Genomic DNA, 24,984 nt, shown 5'->3' on the forward strand with positions numbered 1-24,984 from the left:
AGCTTACGGCACCTGGTATTCCCAGGCGGTCTCCCATCCAAGTACTAACCAGGCCCGACCCTGCTTGGCTTCCGAGATCAGACGAGATCGGGCGTGTTCAGGGTGGTATGGCCGTAAACGAGACTAGGCTACGCGGAAGGGCACTTTATAAGCAGCCGTCCCCCGTCTTTTCCACCTCCAGTCATTTCCAGATGTGTCAGGAGCTCCTTCTATTGCGTTTCCATGATTACAGCCAGTGGCAACCAAGGTTACTATAACCAAAAATCATCAGACACACTTTACCTTAGGCTGCAGCCTAAGGTAAAGAGGGAGCTAGCAAAGGCCATACCAGGACTCAAATGCACGGCGGGACAGTTAATGACAAGAGAAAGAGAAAATTAAATAAAATACACATGGAAAAAGGAAGAGTACTACCGATGCAGTATTTGCGCCGAGAATGCTCATAGAGAAGTACAGAGAAGGCCGGTGGGAGCCGCATTGCCTTTTTGTACACCTTGAAAAGTCATACGACAGGTTGCCAAGAGAGGAGCTCTGGTATCCTATGAGGAAGTCTGGAGCGGCAGAGAAGTGTGTTGCACTGGTGCAGGACATGTATGCTAGCTGGGAGACAGTTGTGCGGTGTGCTGTAAGACGGGACCAGAGAAGTTCAAGGTGGAAGCGGGACTCTGTTGGGGATAGGCCCTGAGCCCCTTCTTGTTCGCAACGGTGACGGATGAAGGTAGACGTGAATCTCCACGGACTGTGACCTTTGCAGATGCCGTTGTGATCTGTAGTGAGAGCAGAAAACAGGTGGAGGTCAAGATAAGATAAGATAAGACCTCCGTCTCGTCCCGGACACGGAGGTCCCGGTGGAGGCTGATGTTCCTGCTTTAAAAAAAACAACATGGCTGATGCATCTTCCGCATCTGCCCGGTCACGTGGTACACGGCCCTCCGACAGGACGCCGAAGCATCAAAGTAAACCCAGGACTTCAACAACCAGACTCCTAGGAATATGATGAATGAATGGGGAAAAATGAAAGAGAGCCAAGGGTAGAAGCGCTGATTACTGGCGATCGCAAAAGGAGCAGAAACGAGTGTAAAAAGAAGCGAGGAGGGCATCGAAGAGGAGGAGGAGTTCAAAGGCAGGGGGTCCTGATGACGTACCGTACATGTGGAGTCCTGGAAGTGCCTAGGAGAGCCAGCGGTACGGAGATCAGCGGTTGGATTATTCAACAGCGACAGGTATAAACGAGAGAAAAAGAAATTCAGCACACATGGAGAAATACTGTACGGGGATGACAAGAACGGCGGCGAGCGACGGACGGAGGCGGCGAGACAACGGAAAGTGACCCGAAAGGTAAGGCGGGGAACTATGACTGAGCGCTAGTCGCGCCGGGCTTCACGGTGACTCCGGTGGGACAGACACAAGGGAATGAGCGGCGTGTGTCCGTGTATGAAATGTTGGCGCTCTTGAGAGACAGCACCCCCTGCTTTTGACAGAGGGAACGAACATGAAAAAGCTTACGGCACCTGGTATTCCCAGGCGGTCTCCCATCCAAGTACTAACCAGGCCCGACCCTGCTTGGCTTCCGAGATCAGACGAGATCGGGCGTGTTCAGGGTGGTATGGCCGTAACTAGGCTACGCGGAAGGGCATTTTATAAGCAGCCGTCCCCCGTCTTTTCCACCTCCAGTCATTTCCAGATCTGTCAGGAGCTCCTTCTATTGTGTTTCTATGATTACAGCCAGTGGCAACCAAGGTTACTATAACCAAAAATCATCAGACACACTTTACCTTAGGCTGCAGTCTAAGGTAAAGAGGGAGCTAGCAAAGGCCATACCAGGACTCAAATGCACGGCGGGACAGTTAATGACAAGAGAAAGAGAAAATTAAATAAAATACACATGGAAAAAGGAAGAGTACTACCGATGCAGTATTTGCGCCGAGAATGCTCATAGAGAAGTACAGAGAAGGCCGGTGGGAGCCGCATTGCCTTTTTGTACACCTTGAAAAGTCATACGACAGGTTGCCAAGAGAGGAGCTCTGGTATCCTATGAGGAAGTCTGGAGCGGCAGAGAAGTGTGTTGCACTGGTGCAGGACATGTATGCTAGCTGGGAGACAGTTGTGCGGTGTGCTGTAAGACGGGACCAGAGAAGTTCAAGGTGGAAGCGGGACTCTGTTGGGGATAGGCCCTGAGCCCCTTCTTGTTCGCAACGGTGACGGATGAAGGTAGACGTGAATCTCCACGGACTGTGACCTTTGCAGATGCCGTTGTGATCTGTAGTGAGAGCAGAAAACAGGTGGAGGTCAAGATAAGATAAGATAAGATAAGACCTCCGTCTCGTCCCGGACACGGAGGTCCCGGTGGAGGCTGATGTTCCTGCTTTAAAAAAAACAACATGGCTGATGCATCTTCCGCATCTGCCCGGTCACGTGGTACACGGCCCTCCGACAGGACGCCGAAGCATCAAAGTAAACCCAGGACTTCAACAACCAGACTCCTAGGAATATGATGAATGAATGGGGAAAAATGAAAGAGAGCCAAGGGTAGAAGCGCTGATTACTGGCGATCGCAAAAGGAGCAGAAACGAGTGTAAAAAGAAGCGAGGAGGGCATCGAAGAGGAGGAGGAGTTCAAAGGCAGGGGGTCCTGATGACGTACCGTACATGTGGAGTCCTGGAAGTGCCTAGGAGAGCCAGCGGTACGGAGATCAGCGGTTGGATTATTCAACAGCGACAGGTATAAACGAGAGAAAAAGAAATTCAGCACACATGGAGAAATACTGTACGGGGATGACAAGAACGGCGGCGAGCGACGGACGGAGGCGGCGAGACAACGGAAAGTGACCCGAAAGGTAAGGCGGGGAACTATGACTGAGCGCTAGTCGCGCCGGGCTTCACGGTGACTCCGGTGGGACAGACACAAGGGAATGAGCGGCGTGTGTCCGTGTGTGAAATGTTGCCGCTCTTGAGAGACAGCACCCCCTGCTTTTGACAGAGGGAACGAACATGAAAAAGCTTACGGCACCTGGTATTCCCAGGCGGTCTCCCATCCAAGTACTAACCAGGCCCGACCCTGCTTGGCTTCCGAGATCAGACGAGATCGGGCGTGTTCAGGGTGGTATGGCCGTAAACGAGACTAGGCTACGCGGAAGGGCACTTTATAAGCAGCCGTCCCCCGTCTTTTCCACCTCCAGTCATTTCCAGATGTGTCAGGAGCTCCTTCTATTGCGTTTCCATGATTACAGCCAGTGGCAACCAAGGTTACTATAACCAAAAATCATCAGACACACTTTACCTTAGGCTGCAGCCTAAGGTAAAGAGGGAGCTAGCAAAGGCCATACCAGGACTCAAATGCACGGCGGGACAGTTAATGACAAGAGAAAGAGAAAATTAAATAAAATACACATGGAAAAAGGAAGAGTACTACCGATGCAGTATTTGCGCCGAGAATGCTCATAGAGAAGTACAGAGAAGGCCGGTGGGAGCCGCATTGCCTTTTTGTACACCTTGAAAAGTCATACGACAGGTTGCCAAGAGAGGAGCTCTGGTATCCTATGAGGAAGTCTGGAGCGGCAGAGAAGTGTGTTGCACTGGTGCAGGACATGTATGCTAGCTGGGAGACAGTTGTGCGGTGTGCTGTAAGACGGGACCAGAGAAGTTCAAGGTGGAAGCGGGACTCTGTTGGGGATAGGCCCTGAGCCCCTTCTTGTTCGCAACGGTGACGGATGAAGGTAGACGTGAATCTCCACGGACTGTGACCTTTGCAGATGCCGTTGTGATCTGTAGTGAGAGCAGAAAACAGGTGGAGGTCAAGATAAGATAAGATAAGACCTCCGTCTCGTCCCGGACACGGAGGTCCCGGTGGAGGCTGATGTTCCTGCTTTAAAAAAAACAACATGGCTGATGCATCTTCCGCATCTGCCCGGTCACGTGGTACACGGCCCTCCGACAGGACGCCGAAGCATCAAAGTAAACCCAGGACTTCAACAACCAGACTCCTAGGAATATGATGAATGAATGGGGAAAAATGAAAAAGAGCCAAGCGTAGAAGCGCTGATTACTGGCGATCGCAAAAGGAGCAGAAACGAGTGTAAAAAGAAGCGAGGAGGGCAACGAAGAGGAGGAGGAGTTCAAAGGCAGGGGGTCCTGATGACGTACCGTACATGTGGAGTCCTGGAAGTGCCTAGGAGAGCCAGCGGTACGGAGATCAGCGGTTGGATTATTCAACAGCGACAGGTATAAACGAGAGAAAAAGAAATTCAGCACACATGGAGAAATACTGTACGGGGATGACAAGAACGGCGGCGAGCGACGGACGGAGGCGGCGAGACAACGGAAAGTGACCCGAAAGGTAAGGCGGGGAACTAGGACTGAGCGCGTGTCGCGCCGGGCTTCACGGTGACTCGGGTGGGACAGACACAAGGGAATGAGCGGCGTGTGTCCGTGTGTGAAATGTTGGCGCTCTTGAGAGACAGCACCCCCTGCTTTTGACAGAGGGAACGAACATGAAAAAGCTTACGGCACCTGGTATTCCCAGGCGGTCTCCCATCCAAGTACTAACCAGGCTCGACCCTGCTTGGCTTCCGAGATCAGACGAGATCAGGCGTGTTCAGGGTGGTATGGCCGTAAACGAGACTAGGCTACGCGGAAGGGCATTTTATAAGCAGCCGTCCCCCGTCTTTTCCACCTCCAGTCATTTCCAGATGTGTCAGGAGCTCCTTCTATTGCGTTTCTATGATTACAGCCAGTGGCAACCAAGGTTACTATAACCAAAAATCATCAGACACACTTTACCTTAGGCTGCAGCCTAAGGTAAAGAGGGAGCTAGCAAAGGCCATACCAGGACTCAAATGCACGGCGGGACAGTTAATGACAAGAGAAAGAGAAAATTAAATAAAATACACATGGAAAAAGGAAGAGTACTACCGATGCAGTATTTGCGCCGAGAATGCTCATAGAGAAGTACAGAGAAGGCCGGTGGGAGCCGCATTGCCTTTTTGTACACCTTGAAAAGTCATACGACAGGTTGCCAAGAGAGGAGCTCTGGTATCCTATGAGGAAGTCTGGAGCGGCAGAGAAGTGTGTTGCACTGGTGCAGGACATGTATGCTAGCTGGGAGACAGTTGTGCGGTGTGCTGTAAGACGGGACCAGAGAAGTTCAAGGTGGAAGCGGGACTCTGTTGGGGATAGGCCCTGAGCCCCTTCTTGTTCGCAACGGTGACGGATGAAGGTAGACGTGAATCTCCACTGACTGTGACCTTTGCAGATGCCGTTGTGATCTGTAGTGAGAGCAGAAAACAGGTGGAGGTCAAGATAAGATAAGATAAGACCTCCGTCTCGTCCCGGACACGGAGGTCCCGGTGGAGGCTGATGTTCCTGCTTTAAAAAAAACAACATGGCTGATGCATCTTCCGCATCTGCCCGGTCACGTGGTACACGGCCCTCCGACAGGACGCCGAAGCATCAAAGTAAACCCAGGACTTCAACAACCAGACTCCTAGGAATATGATGAATGAATGGGGAAAAATGAAAGAGAGCCAAGGGTAGAAGCGCTGATTACTGGCGATCGCAAAAGGAGCAGAAACGAGTGTAAAAAGAAGCGAGGAGGGCATCGAAGAGGAGGAGGAGTTCAAAGGCAGGGGGTCCTGATGACGTACCGTACATGTGGAGTCCTGGAAGTGCCTAGGAGAGCCAGCGGTACGGAGATCAGCGGTTGGATTATTCAACAGCGACAGGTATAAACGAGAGAAAAAGAAATTCAGCACACATGGAGAAATACTGTACGGGGATGACAAGAACGGCGGCGAGCGACGGACGGAGGCGGCGAGACAACGGAAAGTGACCCGAAAGGTAAGGCGGGGAACTATGACTGAGCGCGTGTCGCGCCGGGCTTCACGGTGACTCCGGTGGGACAGACACAAGGGAATGAGCGGCGTGTGTCCGTGTGTGAAATGTTGGCGCTCTTGAGAGACAGCACCCCCTGCTTTTGACAGAGGGAACGAACATGAAAAAGCTTACGGCACCTGGTATTCCCAGGCGGTCTCCCATCCAAGTACTAACCAAGCCCGACCCTGCTTGGCTTCCGAGATCAGACGAGATCGGGCGTGTTCAGGGTGGTATGGCCGTAAACGAGACTAGGCTAAGCGGAAGGGCATTTTATGAGCAGCCGTCCCCCGTCTTTTCCACCTCCAGTCATTTCCAGATCTGTCAGGAGCTCCTTCTATTGCGTTTCCATGATTACAGCCAGTGGCAACCAAGGTTACTATAACCAAAAATCATCAGACACACTTTACCTTAGGCTGCAGCCTAAGGTAAAGAGGGAGCTAGCAAAGGCCATACCAGGACTCAAATGCACGGCGGGACAGTTAATGACAAGAGAAAGAGAAAATTAAATAAAATACACATGGAAAAAGGAAGAGTACTACCGATGCAGTATTTGCGCCGAGAATGCTCATAGAGAAGTACAGAGAAGGCCGGTGGGAGCCGCATTGCCTTTTTGTACACCTTGAAAAGTCATACGACAGGTTGCCAAGAGAGGAGCTCTGGTATCCTATGAGGAAGTCTGGAGCGGCAGAGAAGTGTGTTGCACTGGTGCAGGACATGTATGCTAGCTGGGAGACAGTTGTGCGGTGTGCTGTAAGACGGGACCAGAGAAGTTCAAGGTGGAAGCGGGACTCTGTTGGGGATAGGCCCTGAGCCCCTTCTTGTTCGCAACGGTGACGGATGAAGGTAGACGTGAATCTCCACGGACTGTGACCTTTGCAGATGCCGTTGTGATCTGTAGTGAGAGCAGAAAACAGGTGGAGGTCAAGATAAGATAAGATAAGATAAGACCTCCGTCTCGTCCCGGACACGGAGGTCCCGGTGGAGGCTGATGTTCCTGCTTTAAAAAAAACAACATGGCTGATGCATCTTCCGCATCTGCCCGGTCACGTGGTACACGGCCCTCCGACAGGACGCCGAAGCATCAAAGTAAACCCAGGACTTCAACAACCAGACTCCTAGGAATATGATGAATGAATGGGGAAAAATGAAAGAGAGCCAAGGGTAGAAGCGCTGATTACTGGCGATCGCAAAAGGAGCAGAAACGAGTGTAAAAAGAAGCGAGGAGGGCATCGAAGAGGAGGAGGAGTTCAAAGGCAGGGGGTCCTGATGACGTACCGTACATGTGGAGTCCTGGAAGTGCCTAGGAGAGCCAGCGGTACGGAGATCAGCGGTTGGATTATTCAACAGCGACAGGTATAAACGAGAGAAAAAGAAATTCAGCACACATGGAGAAATACTGTACGGGGATGACAAGAACGGCGGCGAGCGACGGACGGAGGCGGCGAGACAACGGAAAGTGACCCGAAAGGTAAGGCGGGGAGCTATGACTGAGCGCGTGTCGCGCCGGGCTTCACGGTGACTCCGGTGGGACAGACACAAGGGAATGAGCGGCGTGTGTCCGTGTGTGAAATGTTGGCGCTCTTGAGAGACAGCACCCCCTGCTTTTGACAGAAGGAACGAACATGAAAAAGCTTACGGCACCTGGTATTCCCAGGCGATCTCCCATCCAAGTACTAACCAGGCCCGACCCTGCTTGGCTTCCGAGATCAGACGAGATCAGGCGTGTTCAGGGTGGTATGGCCGTAAACGAGACTAGGCTACGCGGAAGGGCATTTTATAAGCAGCCGTCCCCCGTCTTTTCCACCTCCAGTCATTTCCAGATGTGTCAGGAGCTCCTTCTATTGCGTTTCCATGATTACAGCCAGTGGCAACCAAGGTTACTATAACCAAAAATCATCAGACACACTTTACCTTAGGCTGCAGCCTAAGGTAAAGAGGGAGCTAGCAAAGGCCATACCAGGACTCAAATGCACGGCGGGACAGTTAATGACAAGAGAAAGAGAAAATTAAATAAAATACACATGGAAAAAGGAAGAGTACTACCGATGCAGTATTTGCGCCGAGAATGCTCATAGAGAAGTACAGAGAAGGCCGGTGGGAGCCGCATTGCCTTTTTGTACACCTTGAAAAGTCATACGACAGGTTGCCAAGAGAGGAGCTCTGGTATCCTATGAGGAAGTCTGGAGCGGCAGAGAAGTGTGTTGCACTGGTGCAGGACATGTATGCTAGCTGGGAGACAGTTGTGCGGTGTGCTGTAAGACGGGACCAGAGAAGTTCAAGGTGGAAGCGGGACTCTGTTGGGGATAGGCCCTGAGCCCCTTCTTGTTCGCAACGGTGACGGATGAAGGTAGACGTGAATCTCCACGGACTGTGACCTTTGCAGATGCCGTTGTGATCTGTAGTGAGAGCAGAAAACAGGTGGAGGTCAAGATAAGATAAGATAAGACCTCCGTCTCGTCCCGGACACGGAGGTCCCGGTGGAGGCTGATGTTCCTGCTTTAAAAAAAACAACATGGCTGATGCATCTTCCGCATCTGCCCGGTCACGTGGTACACGGCCCTCCGACAGGACGCCGAAGCATCAAAGTAAACCCAGGACTTCAACAACCAGACTCCTAGGAATATGATGAATGAATGGGGAAAAATGAAAGAGAGCCAAGGGTAGAAGCGCTGATTACTGGCGATCGCAAAAGGAGCAGAAACGAGTGTAAAAAGAAGCGAGGAGGGCATCGAAGAGGAGGAGGAGTTCAAAGGCAGGGGGTCCTGATGACGTACCGTACATGTGGAGTCCTGGAAGTGCCTAGGAGAGCCAGCGGTACGGAGATCAGCGGTTGGATTATTCAACAGCGACAGGTATAAACGAGAGAAAAAGAAATTCAGCACACATGGAGAAATACTGTACGGGGATGACAAGAATGGCGGCGAGCGACGGACGGAGGCGGCGAGACAACGGAAAGTGACCCGAAAGGTAAGGCGGGGAACTATGACTGAGCGCGTGTCGCGCCGGGCTTCACGGTGACTCCGGTGGGACAGACACAAGGGAATGAGCGGCGTGTGTCCGTGTGTGAAATGTTGGCGCTCTTGAGAGACAGCACCCCCTGCTTTTGACAGAGGGAACGAACATGAAAAAGCTTACGGCACCTGGTATTCCCAGGCGGTCTCCCATCCAAGTACTAACCAGGCCCGACCCTGCTTGGCTTCCGAGATCAGACGAGATCGGGCGTGTTCAGGGTGGTATGGCCGTAAACGAGACTAGGCTACGCGGAAGGGCATTTTATAAGCAGCCGTCCCCCGTCTTTTCCACCTCCAGTCATTTCCAGATCTGTCAGGAGCTCCTTCTATTGCGTTTCCATGATTACAGCCAGTGGCAACCAAGGTTACTATAACCAAAAATCATCAGACACACTTTACCTTAGGCTGCAGCCTAAGGTAAAGAGGGAGCTAGCAAAGGCCATACCAGGACTCAAATGCACGGCGGGACAGTTAATGACAAGAGAAAGAGAAAATTAAATAAAATACACATGGAAAAAGGAAGAGTACTACCGATGCAGTATTTGCGCCGAGAATGCTCATAGAGAAGTACAGAGAAGGCCGGTGGGAGCCGCATTGCCTTTTTGTACACCTTGAAAAGTCATACGACAGGTTGCCAAGAGAGGAGCTCTGGTATCCTATGAGGAAGTCTGGAGCGGCAGAGAAGTGTGTTGCACTGGTGCAGGACATGTATGCTAGCTGGGAGACAGTTGTGCGGTGTGCTGTAAGACGGGACCAGAGAAGTTCAAGGTGGAAGCGGGACTCTGTTGGGGATAGGCCCTGAGCCCCTTCTTGTTCGCAACGGTGACGGATGAAGGTAGACGTGAATCTCCACGGACTGTGACCTTTGCAGATGCCGTTGTGATCTGTAGTGAGAGCAGAAAACAGGTGGAGGTCAAGATAAGATAAGATAAGACCTCCGTCTCGTCCCGGACACGGAGGTCCCGGTGGAGGCTGATGTTCCTGCTTTAAAAAAAACAACATGGCTGATGCATCTTCCGCATCTGCCCGGTCACGTGGTACACGGCCCTCCGACAGGACGCCGAAGCATCAAAGTAAACCCAGGACTTCAACAACCAGACTCCTAGGAATATGATGAATGAATGGGGAAAAATGAAAGAGAGCCAAGGGTAGAAGCGCTGATTACTGGCGATCGCAAAAGGAGCAGAAACGAGTGTAAAAAGAAGCGAGGAGGGCATCGAAGAGGAGGAGGAGTTCAAAGGCAGGGGGTCCTGATGACGTACCGTACATGTGGAGTCCTGGAAGTGCCTAGGAGAGCCAGCGGTACGGAGATCAGCGGTTGGATTATTCAACAGCGACAGGTATAAACGAGAGAAAAAGAAATTCAGCACACATGGAGAAATACTGTACGGGGATGACAAGAACGGCGGCGAGCGACGGACGGAGGCGGCGAGACAACGGAAAGTGACCCGAAAGGTAAGGCGGGGAACTATGACTGAGCGCTAGTCGCGCCGGGCTTCACGGTGACTCCGGTGGGACAGACACAAGGGAATGAGCGGCGTGTGTCCGTGTGTGAAATGTTGCCGCTCTTGAGAGACAGCACCCCCTGCTTTTGACAGAGGGAACGAACATGAAAAAGCTTACGGCACCTGGTATTCCCAGGCGGTCTCCCATCCAAGTACTAACCAGGCCCGACCCTGCTTGGCTTCCGAGATCAGACGAGATCAGGCGTGTTCAGGGTGGTATGGCCGTAAACGAGACTAAGCTACGAGGAAGGGCATTTTATAAGCAGCCGTCCCCCGTCTTTTCCACCTCCAGTCATTTCCAGATCTGTCAGGAGCTCCTTCTATTGCGTTTCCATGATTACAGCCAGTGGCAACCAAGGTTACTATAACCAAAAATCATCAGACACACTTTACCTTAGGCTGCAGCCTAAGGTAAAGAGGGAGCTAGCAAAGGCCATACCAGGACTCAAATGTACGGCGGGACAGTTAATGACAAGAGAAAGAGAAAATTAAATAAAATACACATGGAAAAAGGAAGAGTACTACCGATGCAGTATTTGCGCCGAGAATGCTCATAGAGAAGTACAGAGAAGGCCGGTGGGAGCCGCATTGCCTTTTTGTACACCTTGAAAAGTCATACGACAGGTTGCCAAGAGAGGAGCTCTGGTATCCTATGAGGAAGTCTGGAGCGGCAGAGAAGTGTGTTGCACTGGTGCAGGACATGTATGCTAGCTGGGAGACAGTTGTGCGGTGTGCTGTAAGACGGGACCAGAGAAGTTCAAGGTGGAAGCGGGACTCTGTTGGGGATAGGCCCTGAGTCCCTTCTTGTTCGCAACGGTGACGGATGAAGGTAGACGTGAATCTCCACGGACTGTGACCTTTGCAGATGCCGTTGTGATCTGTAGTGAGAGCAGAAAACAGGTGGAGGTCAAGATAAGATAAGATAAGATAAGACCTCCGTCTCATCCCGGACACGGAGGTCCCGGTGGAGGCTGATGTTCCTGCTTTAAAAAAAAACAACATGGCTGATGCATCTTCCGCATCTGCCCGGTCACGTGGTACACGGCCCTCCGACAGGACGCCGAAGCATCAAAGTAAACCCAGGACTTCAACAACCAGACTCCTAGGAATATGATGAATGAATGGGGAAAAATGAAAGAGAGCCAAGGGTAGAAGCGCTGATTACTGGCGATCGCAAAAGGAGCAGAAACGAGTGTAAAAAGAAGCGAGGAGGGCATCGAAGAGGAGGAGGAGTTCAAAGGCAGGGGGTCCTGATGACGTACCGTACATGTGGAGTCCTGGAAGTGCCTAGGAGAGCCAGCGGTACGGAGATCAGCGGTTGGATTATTCAACAGCGACAGGTATAAACGAGAGAAAAAGAAATTCAGCACACATGGAGAAATACTGTACGGGGATGACAAGAACGGCGGCGAGCGACGGACGGAGGCGGCGAGACAACGGAAAGTGACCCGAAAGGTAAGGCGGGGAACTATGACTGAGCGCGTGTCGCGCCGGGCTTCACGGTGACTCGGGTGGGACAGACACAAGGGAATGAGCGGCGTGTGTCCGTGTGTGAAATGTTGGCGCTCTTGAGAGACAGCACCCCCTGCTTTTGACAGAGGGAACGAACATGAAAAAGCTTACGGCACCTGGTATTCCCAGGCGGTCTCCCATCCAAGTACTAACCAGGCTCGACCCTGCTTGGCTTCCGAGATCAGACGAGATCAGGCGTGTTCAGGGTGGTATGGCCGTAAACGAGACTAGGCTACGCGGAAGGGCATTTTATAAGCAGCCGTCCCCCGTCTTTTCCACCTCCAGTCATTTCCAGATGTGTCAGGAGCTCCTTCTATTGCGTTTCTATGATTACAGCCAGTGGCAACCAAGGTTACTATAACCAAAAATCATCAGACACACTTTACCTTAGGCTGCAGCCTAAGGTAAAGAGGGAGCTAGCAAAGGCCATACCAGGACTCAAATGCACGGCGGGACAGTTAATGACAAGAGAAAGAGAAAATTAAATAAAATACACATGGAAAAAGGAAGAGTACTACCGATGCAGTATTTGCGCCGAGAATGCTCATAGAGAAGTACAGAGAAGGCCGGTGGGAGCCGCATTGCCTTTTTGTACACCTTGAAAAGTCATACGACAGGTTGCCAAGAGAGGAGCTCTGGTATCCTATGAGGAAGTCTGGAGCGGCAGAGAAGTGTGTTGCACTGGTGCAGGACATGTATGCTAGCTGGGAGACAGTTGTGTGGTGTGCTGTAAGACGGGACCAGAGAAGTTCAAGGTGGAAGCGGGACTCTGTTGGGGATAGCCCCTGAGCCCCTTCTTGTTCGCAACGGTGACGGACGGCCTGACGGATGAGGGTAGACGTGAATCTCCACGGACCGTGACCTTTGCAGATGCCGTTGTGATCTGTAGTGAGAGCAGAAAACAGGTGGAGGTCAAGATAAGATAAGACCTCCGTCACGCCCCGGACACGGAGGTCCCGGTGGAGGCCGATGTTCCTCCTTTAAAAAAACAACATGGCTGATGCATCTTCCGCATCTGCCCGGTCACGTGGTGCACTGCCCCCCGACAGGACGCCGAAGCATCAAAGTAAACCCAGGACTTCAACAACCAGACTCCTAGGAATATGATGAATGAATGGGGAAAAATGAAAGAGAGCCAAGGGTAGAAGCGCTGATTACTGGCGATCGCAAAAGGAGAAGAGACAAGTGTAAAAAGAAGCGAGGAGGGCATCGAAGAGGATGAGGAGTTCAAAGGCAGTGGGTCCTGATGACGTACCGTACATGTGGAGGCCTGGAAGTGCCTAGGAGAGCCAGCGGTACGGAGGTCAGCGGCTGGATTATTCAACAGCGAGAGGCACAAACGAGAGAAAAAGAAATTCAGCACACATGGAGAAATACTGAACGGGGATGACGAGAAAGGCGGTGAGCGACGGACGGAGGCGGCGAGACAACGGAAAGTGACCGAACAAGGTAAGGCGGGGAACTATGACTGAGCGCGTGTCGCGCCGGGCTTCACGGTGACTCCCGTGGGACAAACACAAGGGAATGAGCGGCGTGTGTCCGTGTGTGAAATGTTGGCGCTCTTGAGAGACAGCACCTCCTGCTGTTGACAGAGGGGACGAACATAAAAAAGCTTACGGCACCTGGTATTCCCAGGCGGTCTCCCATCCAAGTACCAACTAGGCCCGACCCTGCTTGGCTTCCGAGATCAGACGAGATCGGGCGTGTTCAGGGTGGTACGGCCGTAAACGAGACTAGGCTACGCGGAAGGACATGTCATAAGCAGCCGTCCTCCGTCTTTTCCACCTCCAGTCATTTCCAGATCTGTCAGGAGCTCCTTCTATTGCGTTTCCATGATTACAGCCAGTGGCAACCAAGGTTACTATAACCAAAAATCATCAAACACACTTTACCTAAGATAAAGAGGGAGCTAGGAAAGGCCATACCAGGAGTCAAATGCACGGCGGGACAGTTAATGACAAGAGAAAGAGAAAATTAAATAAAATACACATGGAAAAAGGAAGAGTACTACAGATGCAGTATTTGTGTCGAGAATGCTCATAGAGAAGTACAGAGAAGGCCGGTGGGAGCCGCATTGCCTTTTTGTACACCTTGAAAAGTCATACGACAGGTTGCCAAGAGAGGAGCTATGGTATCCTATGAGGAAGTCTGGAGCGGCAGAGAAGTGTGTTACACTGGTGCAGGACATGTATGCTAGCTGGGAGACAATGGTGCGGTGTGCTGTAAGACGGGACCAGAGAAGTTCAAGGTGGAAGCGGGACTCCGTCGGGGATAGTCCCTGAGCCCCCTCTTGTTCGCAACGGTGACGGACGGCCTGACGGATGAGGGTAGACGTGAATCTCCACGGTCCGTGACCTTTGCAGATGCCGTTGTGATCTGTAGTGAGAGCAGAAAACAGGTGGAGGCCAAGATAAGATAAGATAAGATAAGATAAGATAAGATAAGATAAGATAAGAACAACTTTATTTATCCCGAAGGAAACTGTTGTGCCAGAGTTACAGAAAATATAACAGTAATAAATAATAAAAGGCAGACTTGGAAATCAAAATAAACTATAAACTGTAAAGTGTCTCGGTGAAACTATAGAGAGGTGGGGGTATGCTCTGGAAAGGAGAGGAACGAAAGTTAGTCGCAGCAAGACAGCATACATGTGTGGGGATGAGAGGAACTCGGGTGGAACGGTGAAGCTACAGGGAGTGGAGATCAAGAAGCAGGAACATTTCATGGACTTGGACACTCTGGATTGATTTTTGGGCCGATCGTAAATCCACGCTTTTGCGGTGCACCTGCCATGTGCAACGACAACTCCCTGGTTGGGTCACAACCCAGCCAGGGAGGGTCGGCGCGTGCGACCACAAACAGTGAACCCGGCCTCCGGCGACACAGACTTGCTCTTGAACAGCACAACAGGGGAGAGCGCGGACGCAGTACCCCACTACCAAAAATTATGCAGTCGAGATTCCCACATTTGGGGAATTCGCAGGGGTCAGCACAGCCGCAGTGCAATGGCTGAGCCTCGTCCTGTGTGAACCACCTTCTTGATCATGGTATCTCCCCTGCCAGGTAAGTATGAGTCACACGCGTCCCGCGCACGGACCGCTTTCACACGCACGCCGTTCTCAGTCGGGGGGGAACCCACGCGGACTGTTCCGGGAGCTCACACAAGTTCCCCCTCGCACACACACACACGCAAACACACACACACACACACTCCGCACAAAAAAAAAACGTCAACTCTGAGTTCTGACGGGCCGGGACGCCGAAAACGACACGGACGCTTCAATTTTCACGAAGAAGTCAGAGGACAACCGGAACACGTTCCGTCCGTCCTCCTGATGGCGCGAGGGGTTTCTGCCGCTCTACGACCGGGAGAACTTCCCCCTGAGCCCAGTCTGACACAGTCTATACAAGGCAATCCATCCGTTTCAAATGCGATCCATTTAGGCTCAATTCTGGTCCATAGTGGGATTTTATTGGGCTGCACGGGGCGAATGGTAGGGACAGGGTTTCAGGCAGACACGCTCGTGTGTCGCTATCTACCGTTCCCTACCGGCAGAAACAACGGGGACAGTGTCGCTGGTCACACAGGGTACAGATAAGATCTGGGTCCCGTGTATGTTGGTTATGTATGACGTTGTTGGAGGACATGGCAACCTTGACATCGGACACAAAAGCAGGGGGTGCACCATTCCCAGAGGCATTGCAATACCGGGTCGATGCGTCGAGTGGACGGCTCAAAAATCAATTTAATATTTGGTCCCCGGATAGGGGACGTATCAGATATTAAACTGATAAGAACAGATACTACACTTGATCTTAGCCAAAAGGCCGAGAAGCGATAGCCCCACGCCCTCGCTCGACGCCAGCGCATTCCCCGCACCGTCAGCTTCACTCACGACTTCATTCCCAAATAAACCCCCACCCCGTCTAAGCCGCTCGGCCCGGAGCGACGGCGCATCTCCTCCATCGCCCCCATCGCCCCGGAGACGGAGGTCCCGGTGGAGGCCGACTCTCCTGCTTGACAAGAAACAACATGGCTAAAGCATCTTCCGCATCTGCCCGGTCACGTGGTGCACGCCCCCCCGACAGGACGCCAAAGCATCAAAGTAAACCCAGGACTTCAACAAGCAGACTCCTAGGAATCGTGTCCCCTTCAAATCAACCTGGAATATGGGAAAAAGTCGCCCGTGAGGAGAAAAGACACAGGTGGAAACAGGACGTTTGAACCGCTCACGATACACAGCGCGGCAAACGGGCGCCATCTTGTGAACCCGTCTGGTTACCGTATCGATGCGACCAGCTCTCACAGAGACTCGCCGCTCATCGCCGGGAAACACAATTCAAAAAACGGCACGAACACAAGACAACAGTAAAATGGTTTTAAATCCACATTTACATTTAATTACATTCATGTTTTCGTCACTACCAGCATAACAATTTCTAAACACGACGGTAAATCATCTCGTCCCGTGGCGAACACCCACTGGACCCCGGCACCCCAAACAGCCTTCGACGGCCTTGAACGCTAACCCCGCCCCGCACCGGCTAATACCGGCTGTTACAACGACTGCTGGTCGGACGGAGCCGATCGCGCTCGGCTAGACCACCGCTTTATCGTTGTCGTTTGAGTCGCCAACACTCAATTACCGACGCTCTCCGAGGCAAGATGGCGGAAGGCCGCTAGCTAGGTTGTTAGCTAGCCTTACCTCAGCTCACGAAATCTGTGACGTTGTCAAGATTTCTAGGCCGAAAGGCCCTCAATTACCGTGAAAAATCACCGGGAGTTGCTTCGCGGTTGTTATAAACACGGTCAATCCGATTGTAGGTCGAGAAATCGTCACTATTCTCTGTAAAAGTGAACTTACGTCGCGGGGCTGGACGGCGCTTTTGACCGGGAACAAATCGCGGAACCCTTGAGCCTTCAGGGACCGACAGCTCCCTTCTTCACTTCCGTTAACGGGGTATGTTCGGAAAACGGCCATAAACTCTTCGGTTCAATTCTACTTTGAACTATATAAATTAATTCTACTTCAAACTATATGAATTAATTCTAATTCTAACCATATGAATTAACTGTACTTTAAATTATGAATTAAGAAAAGAGATGTGGGACCTGTGGAATCCCCTCCGTGGACACTTTCATCCCGAGTCCCGCTTCTCTGAACTCTTATACTGGCATTCTGTGGCTTAACTGATGCCAGACCACCATTGTTGACATGCAGAGGTTTTTAAATGCACTGAATGGAGAGAAGTTCTGACACACTGTTGATGAATCAGGTCCAAGTCCAGTCACCCAGCAGCCCAGGAGTCTCCTTCTGTGCGCCGGTCTGCTCCAAGACCTCCAACATCATCCCCGTCTGCAGGAAAACAAAGAACCACAGGACCCTGGGTACAGATCTTCCATCCTGGCTCTGTAGGAGTGACTGACGTCCTCTGAGCACCTTGTTGTTCTGTCTTACCTGAGATCCAACACCGACCCGCCCTGGACCCCCTGCTGTTCACCTAGAGTGAGCAGGACCAGAGGAGATGCTGTGATAATGAGCACTGTTGTGCAACTTGAAAGTCCTAGAAGTGACATCTGGACATCTGGAGCTCATGTGAATATAAACCACAGCGGGTAAAAACACAAACACATAAGCTGCACTTGTCTGTGAACTGCAGGTGTTCACATTGTAACGAGATATTTACACATTAACCTTTTTTTTTTTTTTACTTTTAATTAAATACATACTGTTAAAATTTGCAAATATGTCCTGGAAGAGCAGTGCCTGTAACACGGCTGATGGAAAATGTTCATTATGAATGAAACAAGGAAAAGTTCATCCATTTTTTATCCCCGCTTTATTTATTATTGTTATGTTTTACTTGAAACTCTGGCACAACCATTTCCTTTGGGATAAATAAAGTTATTCTTATTCTTATTCTTAAACAGGCCACATCTGGCCCATCAAAGATTGGTACAGAATTCATGCTTGATATGTATGATTGGATCAACGAATGTGGGAGCTCAAACTGGAGATTATCAATTTTTGGAGCTACTTCAGAACTCTTGAGAATTTATCCTGAACTGAATAACACGGATTGGCTTTGTTATTTAACATTTACTGTGGACCTACTGACACACATGAATGAGCTGGACGTGAAGATCCAACCAAAAAAACGGTTTGTGAATGAAATGCAAGCAAATGTCAGAGCCTTCAAAACCAAGTTGGTTTTATTTTCAAAGCAAATATCAAAAGAGTCTGATATGTACTGTTCACAAATACATTTTTTGTTTTACATGTATCATATTGTCAAATTTTAAAAGTCAATCCGGCCCCTGAGCCAAAAAGTTTGCCCGCCCCTGGAATACCTTATGAAGACTTTTCAGAAAACCTTTGACCTGTCATTGCCAGCAAAAGGTATATAAGAAAGTATTGCAATGAATGTTTGTTCCTGACCAACTGCTTATTCTCCATCATTATGTCCAAATAAGTTTGTTAAAAATCAGACAAGGTGATTTTCTGTCTCTCATAGTTGAAGTATACCAATGATGAAAATGAAAGACCTCTATCATGTTTTTAAGTGGGAGAACTTGCACAATTGTTGGCTGACTAAATACTGTTTTGCCCCACTTTATCTGAATACTGGGTACTGACACTTATTCAAATCAACATTTTAAAATGAGCTGATTTAGACTATAATGATCATTTTGAGCTTATTTTAATCAAATTGTCAAATTTTCAAATACAACATTCAAGTTTTTAGTTTCACCTATGAACAGGGTGATGGCAATCAGCACCAACAACACACTGAAGTCTCACAGCACCTTGACTGGACTGAAAATCAATGTCAAAATGAAGCTATGACAAACAGTGCACCTCTGCGTGAATTCTGTCCTCTTTAAACATATCTTGAACCCCCGGTGCATGTCTTTGCGATAACAAGTCATAACTTCTCACTCCAAACTCACCTGAAACACAATAACAAATAAAATCTTCAAAGGGTACAGAAGAGACCTGCATGTTTTATTCCTAAACCAAGCCAAGGCTTCTTAATCCATCCCCACATCTGTCATCTGGGAGGCCTTCAACCTCTTCCAAGTGCATGAAACCACCACAAACCTGGTCAGAAGCTTCCTCCAGCATTTCTTATTCTGTAAAACAACCACAGAGTACAAAATATGGTGATCATTGGAAGTGGGCTTCAGGGCAGGCTGCGCCACATCCCCTCATGCCTTTACCATGGCAATGGAGATGATCATCGGTGCATCTCGGTGGAACGACGGAGGGGAGCTACTGCAGGCTTGACAGCAGCTGCCTCCGATTCGTGCCTCCAAATAATTATTGGAAAAGCCCCCCAGTACAACAGTCAAAGAACATGAAATGACCACCTAGATCCCCACCATCACCTCTACCAAATGCCAGCTGGAGAAGCTTCACTCCAACACTACCTGGGGAAGAAGAAGTTGGAAGCCAACAAGTAAGGGAGCATTTCCATCGTGAAAGGAAAGCTTACTGGCCACGGTTCCACCTCGTCGAAACAGCCATTCCTTTGATATCAGAGCTGCAGGTCCAGCCTTGGATGGTGGAAGCCTCAGATGCAGAACAGACCAACGCTGCATTGAATCCCTTCAGTGGGTTGTAGGACAGGATACAGATTGGATTGGAAAAGCAGGATTTCCCTTGAAAGGTAGTAAACATCAGACTTTTCTACTCATCCTGAAATTTATTACAAAACACACAAGAGATGTGTTTCAGTATTACACATTTACAATACGCAATTAAAAATGTGTCTGTAGATCTTTGTGCAAGTCGCTACAAATCAGCCTTGCTTGTTCAGAGATTATTAAAAAATCATTTTCACAGAAAGGTGGATTTAGAATTCAGTAAAATAAAAAAAAAAAAACATTGTAACAGTTTTACCAGAGATTTTCAATAATAATGTTTTCGTTTCCCATATGAACAAGCAGATGAAAATGTGTACAAACAACAGACGAGAGTGCCACATGACCACAAGCATGTAATTGATTCCTAAGTACAAATACAACCACTAATACAAAAGTTTTTGAGTCATGCATTGCTCCATTCAGAAGCTGATCCAGGGTCAGCCATCGCAGCCATTCAATGACAAGAAAAACGTCAACTCTGAGTTCCGATAGGCCGGAATGACCGAAACGACACAGACGCTTCAATTTTCATGAAGAAGTCAGAACACAGAACACATTCCGTCCATCCTCCTGATGCCACAATTGGTTTCTATTGTTTTACAAACGGGAGAACTTTGCCACGATCCCAGTCTGACAGTCTTTAAACGCGACCAGTGTGGTGGACGGATCGGGGCTGTCGTCTTTTGTCGTCAAACACAATCCATTTGCGCTAAGATCAGATTCCTTGGTGGGAATTTACTTCAGTACACGGAAGCAAGGCGTAGAGACAGGCTGTCCAGTTAACAAACTTATGTCACACGTCACCTATAACCCTCCTGCCTCTTTGCATTATCATCTACCAACATAATACAGTAGACACACCAAATGGTACGTTAAACATTCGTCTCCACGATCTTTGAGATGTCTCCCATCGAATATGTTATTATTTGCAATTTAACAGGGTGCACCGTCATCTTCACTTCAAACAACATCGCTGATGCGTCTTCCGCATCTCCTCGGTCACGTGGTGCACGGCCGACCAATAGGACGCCTTCTTCTTCTTCTTCTTTCGGCTTTTCCCGTCAGGGGTCGCCACAGCGAGTCAACTTTCTCCATCTAACAGTTTCTAGTCCATACATCATCGCTGGTCTCGCCACTGTCTTGTACACCTTTCCGTTCATTCTGGCCGATAGTCTTCTATCACATAGTACCCCTGACACTTTTCTCCACCCATTCCAATCAGCTTGGACCCGTCTCTTCACCTCTTTTCCACACTCTCCGTTGCTCTGGACTGTTGACCCTAAGTACCTGAAATCCTCCAGCTTCTTGATCTCCACTCCCTGTAGCCTCACCGTTCCACCTGAGTTCCTCTCATTCACACACATATATTCTGTCTTGCTGCGACTAACTTTCATTCCTCTCTTTTCTAGAGCATACTTCGACCTCTCTAGATTTTCCTCAACCTGTTCCCTGCTCTAACTACAGATCACAATGTCTGCAAACATCATGGTCCATGGAGATTCCTGTCTAGCCTCATCTGTCAGCCTGTCCATCACCATTGCTAACAAGAAGAGCCTCAGAGCTGATCCCTGATGGAGTCCCACCTCCACCTTGAACTTCTCTGTTACCCCTACAGCACACCGTACCAGTGTCTCACAGCTAGCATACATGTCCTGCACCAGTCTAACATACTTCTCTGCCACTCCAGACTTCCTCATACAATACCAGAGCTCCTCTCTTGGCACCCTGTCATATGCTTTTTCTAGGTCTACAAAAACACAATGCAGCTCCCTCTGGCCTTCTCTGTACTTCTCTATTAGCATTCTCAACGCAAATACTGCATCTGTAGTACTCTTCCTTGGCATAAAGCCATACTGCTGTTCACAGATGCTGACTTCTGCTCTCAGTCTAGTTTCCACTACTCTTTCCCATAACTTCATTGTATGGCTCATCAACTTTATCCCTCTATAGTTGCCACAATTCTGCACATCCCCTGTATTCTTAAAAATAGGCACCAACACACTTTGTCTCCATTCTTCAGGCATCTTCTCACTCTCTAAGATCCTGTTGAATAATCTAGTCAGAAAATCTACCGCTGCCTCTCCTCGACACTTCCATACCTCCACAGGTATATCATCAGGGCCAACTGCTTTTCCACTCTTCATCTTCTTCAATGCCTTCCTCACTTCACTCTTACTAATTTTTGCTACTTTGTGGTCTACAATAGTCACCTCTTCTACCCTTGCCTCTCTTTCATTTTCCACATTCATCAGTTCTTCAAGTACTCTTTCCATCTTCCCATCACTCTTCTAGCATCTGTCAATACATTTCCCTCTCTGTCCTTAATCACCCGGACCTGTTGTACATCCATTCCATCTTTATCTCTCTGTTTCGCCAACCTGTATAGATCATTCCCACCCTCCTTTCTATCCATCCGAGCATACAATCATTGTACGCTTTTTGTTTTGCCTTTGCTACCAGTATCTTTACCTTTCGCCACATCTCCCTGAACTCCTGTCTATTCTCTTCAGTCCTCTCAGTATCCCACTTCGTCTTTGCTAACCGCTTTCTCTGCATATACTCCTGCACTTCCTCATTCCACCACCAAGTCTCCTTATCTATTTTCCTTCCAGATGACACACCAAGTACTCTCCTATCTGTCTCCTTGATAATACGAGCTGCTGTTGTCCAATCATCTGGAAGCTCACCGTGACCACCCAGACCCTTTCTCAACTCCTCCCTGAAAACCATGCAACACTCCTCCCTTTTCAGCTTCCACCATTTTGTCCTGTGCTCTGCCTTTGTCCTCTTCATCTTCCTTGTCACCAGAGTCATCCTACAAACCATCATCCTTTGCTGTCTGGCAACACTCTCACCTACAACTACTTTGCAGTCACTGATCTCTTTCAGGTTACCGCATCTATACAAGATGTAGTCTACCTGCGTGCTCCTACCCCCACTCTTATAAGTTACCCTATGTTCCTGTTTTTTTGGGAAAAAGGTGTTCACTACAGCCATTTCCATCCTTTTTGCAAAATCTACCACCATCTGTCCCTCTGCATTCCTGTCCTGGATACCAGATCTGCCCATCACTTCTTCACCCCCTCTATTGCCATCGCCAACATGTCCGTTGAAGTCTGCACCTATTACCACTCTCTCATTTCTGGGAATATTCTGCATCACTTCATCCACCTCATTCCAGAACTTCTCCTTCTCTTCAGATTCACATCCCACCTGCGGGGCATAGCCACTAACAACATTGAGCATCACACCTTCAATTTCCAGTTTCAGACTTATAAGTCTATGTGACATTCTTTTCACCTCTTGGACGTTCCTAACAAACTCCTCCTTCAAGATAACTCCTATTCCACTTCTCTTCTTGTCAGTACCATAATAGTACAACTTAAAGCCCGCTCCTAAGCTTCTAGCCTTACTACCTTTCCACCTGGTCTCCTGGACAAACAGTATATCCACCTTCCTTCTCTGCATCATGTCGACAAACTCTCTACCTTTTCCTGTCATAGTCCCAATATTCAAAGTCCCTACTCTCCCTACTCCCTACTCCCAGGCTCTTTCCTTTCCTTCTCTCTCTCTGCTTCTGAACACGCACTCCTCCTCTTCTTCTCGTTCTTGTTCTTCGACCCAATAAAGCCAATAAAGCCACAATAAAGCCATCTAGTCAAAACAATTTTGACTAGATGGCTTTGTTGTGAAAACCTTCAGCAGTAGGTGAAGACATTGTGTAGAATCACGTCATATTCAGCATATTTCAGCACCAGATACCAGCATTAAGAATACCATGGTTATTTACAATATGTGAGTGAATTTATTCATTTTGTAGATTCTATATTTTGTAGAATCCCTTAATATTCAGCATATTTCAGCACAAGACACAACCTTTAAAGAATTCCAAAGTTATTTACAACTTGTGCCATAAACATTCGACTTAGTGAGATAAACATTTTTGATCAAATGGCTTTGTCTTTTAAACCTGCTGCTGGATTTCAGTAAATGTGACATATATTGTGTAGAATCATGGCCTATTCAACATATTTTAGCACCAGACACCAGTTTTAAGAATTCACTTGTTATTTATAACTTGGTCCAAAAAGCTTCAACATCATGACATGAAGAGTTTTGACCAGATAGGTTTATGGTTTAAACCTTTGGGTAGATTTAGGTAAAGATGGCATACTTTGTGTAGAATCACATCATATTCAGCACCAGGCACCACCATTAAGAATTCGAAAGTTATTTACAACCTGTGCCAAAAATCTAAAACTTGGAAGATAAACACTTTTTGACCAAATGGGTTTATCTTTTAAAGATGTGGCTCCATATCAGTAACTGTCGCAGATATTGTGTAGAATCATGTCCTTTTCAATATATTTTAGCACCAGACACCAGATTTCAATCATTCTTTTCTTCTTAAAACTTGTTCTAAAAAGCTTCAATTGGTAAGATAAACACTTGATGTCCAAATGGCTGGATTTCAGTAAATGTGACATGTATTGTGTAGAATTACGCCCTATTCAGCATATTCCAAAAACAGACACAAGATTTAAAGAATTCCAAAGTAATTTACAACTTGTTCCAAAAAATTCAATTCGGTGTGAAACATTTTTGAATAAATAGCTTTGTCTTTCATTCTTTCGGCTGGGATTGAGTGAATTTATACATTGTTTCGATAGTGTATTATCACATCCTAATCGGGAAATTTCAGCACCAGACACCAGCTTTAAAGAATTCCAAAGTTTTTTAATACCTTTGCCAAAAACCTTAAACTTGGAAAAAGCTTCAACTGGTGAGATAAACACTTTATGTCCAAATGGGTGTGTTTTAAACCTGCAGCTGGATTTCAGTAAATGTGACATACTGTATATTGTGTAGTATCACTTCATATTTAACATATTGCAGCACCAAACACCAGTTTTTAACAATTCACTTCTTATTCAAAACTTTTTTCAAAAATCTTCAACTTGGTGAGGTAAGAACTTTTCAACCAAATGCCTTTATCATTTAAACATCTGGCTGGATGTTAGTGAATCAGACATTAATTGTTTAGAATCACATCCTATTCAGCATATTTCAAAAACAGACACCAGTTTTGAAGAATTACAAAGTTATTTACAACTTTTGCAAAAAAACCCTCAACTGGCTGAGATAAAAAATTGACCAAACGGCTTCATATTTCTAACTGTCAGCTGCATTTAAGTAAAGATGATATATACTGTGCAGAATCACATCCTATTCAATAATTTTCAACAACAGGTGCCAGCTTTAAGGAATTCCAAAGTAATTTACAACTTGTTAAAACCTACTAAACCTGCAACATGATATTTATACATTTGACATATTTTGTGTAAGTTCAAATCCTATTTAACATATTTCAACAACAGAAACCAGCTTTAAAGAATTCCAAAGTAATTTACAACTTGTTCCAAACACCTTCAGTTTGG

At 48.3% G+C, this 24,984-nt stretch overlaps 11 non-coding genes and 1 pseudogene across 11 annotated transcripts; all 12 read right to left on the reverse strand.

Annotated features, from left to right (window-relative positions):
* On the reverse strand, nucleotides 1–119 carry LOC147220138 (5S ribosomal RNA). Its single transcript, XR_015108385.1, has one exon. It is a non-coding gene; the product is annotated as a 5S ribosomal RNA (ribosomal RNA).
* Nucleotides 120–1,499: 1,380 nt separating this feature from the next.
* Nucleotides 1,500–1,618, reverse strand: LOC147220139 (5S ribosomal RNA). The gene has a single exon (XR_015108551.1). It is a non-coding gene; the product is annotated as a 5S ribosomal RNA (ribosomal RNA).
* A 1,379-nt stretch (nucleotides 1,619–2,997) lies between these two features.
* Nucleotides 2,998–3,116, reverse strand: LOC147220140 (5S ribosomal RNA). Its single transcript, XR_015108386.1, has one exon. It is a non-coding gene; the product is annotated as a 5S ribosomal RNA (ribosomal RNA).
* A 1,380-nt stretch (nucleotides 3,117–4,496) lies between these two features.
* On the reverse strand, nucleotides 4,497–4,615 carry LOC147220141 (5S ribosomal RNA). The gene has a single exon (XR_015108574.1). It is a non-coding gene; the product is annotated as a 5S ribosomal RNA (ribosomal RNA).
* Nucleotides 4,616–5,995: 1,380 nt separating this feature from the next.
* On the reverse strand, nucleotides 5,996–6,114 carry LOC147220142 (5S ribosomal RNA). The gene has a single exon (XR_015108442.1). It is a non-coding gene; the product is annotated as a 5S ribosomal RNA (ribosomal RNA).
* A 1,385-nt stretch (nucleotides 6,115–7,499) lies between these two features.
* LOC147220143 (5S ribosomal RNA) lies at nucleotides 7,500–7,618 on the reverse strand. The gene has a single exon (XR_015108552.1). It is a non-coding gene; the product is annotated as a 5S ribosomal RNA (ribosomal RNA).
* A 1,380-nt stretch (nucleotides 7,619–8,998) lies between these two features.
* Nucleotides 8,999–9,117, reverse strand: LOC147220144 (5S ribosomal RNA). The gene has a single exon (XR_015108387.1). It is a non-coding gene; the product is annotated as a 5S ribosomal RNA (ribosomal RNA).
* Nucleotides 9,118–10,497: 1,380 nt separating this feature from the next.
* LOC147220145 (5S ribosomal RNA) lies at nucleotides 10,498–10,616 on the reverse strand. The gene has a single exon (XR_015108444.1). It is a non-coding gene; the product is annotated as a 5S ribosomal RNA (ribosomal RNA).
* Nucleotides 10,617–12,002: 1,386 nt separating this feature from the next.
* On the reverse strand, nucleotides 12,003–12,121 carry LOC147220146 (5S ribosomal RNA). Its single transcript, XR_015108575.1, has one exon. It is a non-coding gene; the product is annotated as a 5S ribosomal RNA (ribosomal RNA).
* Nucleotides 12,122–13,508: 1,387 nt separating this feature from the next.
* On the reverse strand, nucleotides 13,509–13,627 carry LOC147220147 (5S ribosomal RNA). Its single transcript, XR_015108640.1, has one exon. It is a non-coding gene; the product is annotated as a 5S ribosomal RNA (ribosomal RNA).
* Nucleotides 13,628–14,805: 1,178 nt separating this feature from the next.
* LOC147220148 (U1 spliceosomal RNA) lies at nucleotides 14,806–14,969 on the reverse strand. The gene has a single exon (XR_015108242.1). It is a non-coding gene; the product is annotated as a U1 spliceosomal RNA (small nuclear RNA).
* A 604-nt stretch (nucleotides 14,970–15,573) lies between these two features.
* LOC147220149 (U2 spliceosomal RNA) lies at nucleotides 15,574–15,738 on the reverse strand (annotated as a pseudogene).
* Between the last annotated feature and the right edge of the window lie 9,246 nt (nucleotides 15,739–24,984).

Source organism: Fistularia commersonii, chromosome 24, assembly GCF_037954325.1.
Source record: "Fistularia commersonii isolate RoL2024-O1a breed Wild chromosome 24, RoL_Fcom_v1.0, whole genome shotgun sequence".
Classification (NCBI taxonomy): domain Eukaryota; kingdom Metazoa; phylum Chordata; class Actinopteri; order Syngnathiformes; family Fistulariidae; genus Fistularia; species Fistularia commersonii.